A 4,522-nucleotide genomic window follows, 5' to 3' on the forward strand; every position below is an offset into this window, starting at 1 on the left:
TCTTTCCCTGTCTTTGTTTCCCCTCCCAAATGCTGTATAAATTCAACTTTATTATAAATTACATCAGCTTTAAAGTATTTTAAAGCACGAGAACTCTACATGCAGGAAAAGATAGAATAAGTCTTTCACTTCCCTTGGCTTTCCATCCCAGTTCAGGTTGATCTGTTTCCAGAAGTGCGTCATCATCAGTTCAAGAAACTAATTACTCTTTCATGAGAAAGTCACAAAAGCTGTGGTACCATTGCTTCTGTCATTCCTAAGAGTGCAGGCACCAATTCCAAGTTTCTGTTATCCACACCCCCACTCCCCACCGCCTACCACAACTATGTTATTTTGGTGAGGGGGGCGGTTGGATTTTTAATTCTTAAAAATCAGATCACTGAACTACTTTGAGGCTATTCACCAAGTTCTCAGATTATAGACAGCCCAGAACAAGAGTACCCCACAAGGTGCTGGTGGTTGCAATCTTTCTTGAATTAACTACTTAGTTGGCAATAGGAAGTATTTTTTTATGACAGTTGTTCTATGAAAGACACTCTATAGCATGCAGTCATTACATAAAAGATGTGTATGTGTGTTCATGTAAATGATGCTATGAGAAAGAGAAGTAATTTTGGCCACTGGAAGATGGTAGAATACTTGAAGCAAAGTTTGGGTTTAAAACCATCCAAACAAATAGGGCTGCACCTGGCCTGGGTGACTGTCAGAAATGTTTACAAGGCAAAACAGCAAATTCCCAATCATGACCCACAAGCAGTTTTTATTTCAACCAGAATTGAAATCCACATCATGGAAACACCAACTCAGTCTCTGCTCTAATTCAAGTTGCCAGTGAGAGCCTTAGCATTTCTGTAGACCCCCATGAATGATCTCTGGGATGCTTCCAGGTGGGTGGCTTCACAGGACAATCCATGCTGCGAGCTCTGCTCACCACGACTCAGTCTGTATAGGGCAGGCAGCCATACTCAGAGGCTGTGTTTGACAGAGACCTGCCACCTCTCCCTGCCAATGGTCTCTTGTGACTCAGAATCTCAAACTTGTTTTAAACGGAGGGGGAAAGTCACTTTCAGGGATAAAGTTCTTGGCCCAGCTCTGCTTTGTGTAAACACCGTCTATGGCTATTTTGGTCTTCTGGGTTTTTGAGAAGCTGAGTTGTGTCAAGGCTGAATGGGTTGGTGTTGGCCCAAATTAAAAAGAAGAGGTTTTTCATTCTTTCAGTGCTAGGGGAAAGAACACTGAGAACATCACCTCACAGGGAACAGAATGGGACTGGGTTGGCCAACAGGGAAATAAACATGGGCCTCGGTTTACAAAGAACTAGCTCGACCAAAGTATGAACTTGTGAAAATCCATACATTGGGTTTGTAGTAAGAATTCTTACTTTACAGAAGGGTATGATTTTTGTCATGTTGATACATGATGCTTAGTATATTAAAAGTATTAATGTAATCCATTAAAGGTCAATGTGCTTTTTTTTTTTTTTGAGGTGACTGACGCTCATTACATGAAGCCAGCTTCATGTCCATGAAGTACTGTCTTCATGGCCCATTAAAGGGGGTGTCCAGCCCAGCCCCCTCTCCTGCTATCCACAGTCTTTTGGATTCACCTCAGAAACCTGTAAGTCTTAGCTGCCACATAGATTTACTTCTTTGTCAAGCGTTCATCTAAGACAACACTTTACTCTTGTCAGGACTAGGACAATAGTGCCACAGTGATAGCTGTGATGTAAAAACAGGACAGAAAAACAGATTTGGGGGACAAAGAGTACAATTTTTTGAGAGTCAGCGGAGTACAGCTTCCCCTGCTGCATTCTTTAAACATTAAACACTGAAGTTCCCTTCCTGTCCCTCAAATTCTAGCACTTCCATAAAAGTAGAAGAAGCCATGCTGCAAAACCAAATCTCCTTTTTCCAAGGGAAGCTGTGATTGCACACAGCAGTTCTTTTCCTCAACTGTCCATTCTGTAATATTCAGTGGGGGCTCAAGGCTCAGCTTCAGACAGTGAAGGAAATAAAGGTGGACACATGGTCCTTGCCTCAAGGTGCCTATGGTCTATGGAGAGGACAAGAAAGTCAACAATTATGACAGAACACAGTAAAGCTCTGTGGCATAAGAATTCATGTAAGACCAAGGGAGTTTAGTGCAAGGCACCAAAGCCACCCTTGGAGTTGGGCTTTTCAGAAAGGGTAACCTCTAATTTGGATCCTGGAGGGCAAAATGGAGTGGAAAAAAGAGGGAGTTGTTCCAAGCAAGAAAGGAATGAACCAGTGTGATGGCCCAGGGGCTGGTGAACCTCAGGCATGTGCTGAGGTTGCTCCCCCTCCAGTCTACAAGGGCATATGGAAATCAGCCTCCCATTTCATGGCAGCCATTTGGCTCTGCAAATCCCATCCCTCAAGCCCCATGCAGGAAAACTGCCTGATTCCCTTCCCACTTTGTTTAAGCCAAGGATGAACCAAGGAAGAGCCAGGAAATAATGAGCCAGGGACTTTCCTACTAGAGCTCCCATGTTTGGCTTGGCTAAATATTGAAAGGCCTTGGTTTCTCAGTTGTCTGATTCTCTTTGTTTTCAAGGCTTAACACACAGCATTACAGTGAGATGGCTAAACAGAAAAAAAAAAGTCTATTTCTTATTGTGCAAATAAACATTTGTTGAACATGAAGTGGCTAATCCATTCGAATAACCAAATGCTTTGGAAATCTTTGCAAGCAAATCTTACATGATGCAATTCAGTGTTTTTAAACATTGAGGGATTGTTTATAGCACAAAAATGTCATACAGTATTAAAAGAGAGTTTTCCCTACCCTGAAAAATGCAGAAAATAAATGGATCACTACAGCCCCCCAAGGCTGGCTTTCACATCAACCGTCATTGGAGGGTCGGTATCAGGACACCGCTATAGTAGCAAAGGGTACCGGGTAGATTTTGCAGATCCAATGCAGCAGAGGTGGTGGGAGCAACTGAAACAAATGAAGACCTTGGAGCTGCACTTCAACCAACTAGCAGTTGGAAGGACTTGACTCGCTGGGGCTAAGGAAAATAATTCTGGAAGTTCATTTTGCCTGTGAAATTAAAACTGTATTTTAGTAAATAAAGCTGATGCCATTTAAACATGAGCCCCATGACATTTCCTGGCTTACTGCAGCTTTTCTGCTTGTCTACTCATTAGATCTGTTCAAAATACAAACACGGCATTTCTACTTTGTCAGAGAAGCAAATGCAGGCTGACTGGCTGACTTTAGCTGCTGTGATTTTCCCGTAACCCTTACAATTGTCATGGTGAATAAGGTCTCTGCAGGGACATTTTCTAACTCTGCAGTGTTTGCGGACCACGCCACCTTCTCCAGGTTTTAATATTTGGTGATTGAGTTGATATCATGACCTTGCCCTCCATGTAACAAACAAAATTCATCTGAACCTTGCTGAGAGTTTGGTATGCGTTCTATGCTGTAAAAGAGAGACTCTCTCCTAAGTCAGATAAAGATGCTCATGCGTGTGAGTCGTTATACTGGAACTTGCTGCAGCATTTTGTACTGATGCATATATATGACACCCAGGCTGACCGCAAGGGCTTCTGAAGCATCTAATTCCTTTTAAATGGATTCAGTATCTTTGGAATGTGCTGTTTAAGTGTTTCTGAATTTTCTACATGCCATTTTTATAGGTTCATTTGTTTTATGATGTAATATGGTGAACAATCACATTGGTTTTTTGGGTTTTTTTTTTGAAGAAAACAAATGTACATATTCCTAAGCAGGTGAGTAAATTATTGAAAAAACATACTTTATGGATCATACAGCCCACTGTTTAAAAGGAATTTATTTGTTTCAAAAAGTGACTGTTCGAGTTATAAGCATTTATATTGTTCTTCTAAATATGGATGCCATAATATTTAAGTGTTGTTGAATATTGATGTATGTTCCCTAATAAAATATTTTAAACCTCTTTCTTTAGACACAGTCATAATGTATCGTTACCATGTCGGTTGAGAAGTGGAGGTAGCTCAGAGAAGGAGAGCTGGTTTTTGACCAGCTAATGAGCGTAGATATAAAATATGCTAGTTGGCAGCATTCAAGGCACAGGTAAGAGCCAAAATACACCCGCATCATCAGGTTTAGAGGGAGGGAAAGGTAGTACTGGAAGTCAGACCCTGGAGGATATTAAATTTCTTTGAGGCTGGGTGTATTAAGTAACCCAAAACCAAGGCAATAGGTTAGGGGTCTAGTGGTCAGGGAAGGTCATGGGCAACATGACTCAAGGGGAGTTCTTCGGTGGAGATTCTTGTTTGACCATGTTCTCAGAACCTGCGAGCCCCAGGACTACCCTTTTAGCCCCATTCCCTCATGGTAGCATGACGGCATCTCTGGGGACAAGAACTCTGGGGTCCGATTGTCATGGGCTTCAAATTCCTTCAGCCGTATGCCACCTACATGATCTCAAGGCACTTAGTCAACCTCTCTGTATCTTAGTTTTCTCTTCTCAAAAACGGGGACGATTATCATACATCACTCAGATAATTAA

The sequence above is a fragment of the Ursus maritimus genome, unplaced genomic scaffold, assembly GCF_017311325.1.
Source record: "Ursus maritimus isolate PB19 unplaced genomic scaffold, ASM1731132v1 scaffold_11, whole genome shotgun sequence".
Classification (NCBI taxonomy): domain Eukaryota; kingdom Metazoa; phylum Chordata; class Mammalia; order Carnivora; family Ursidae; genus Ursus; species Ursus maritimus.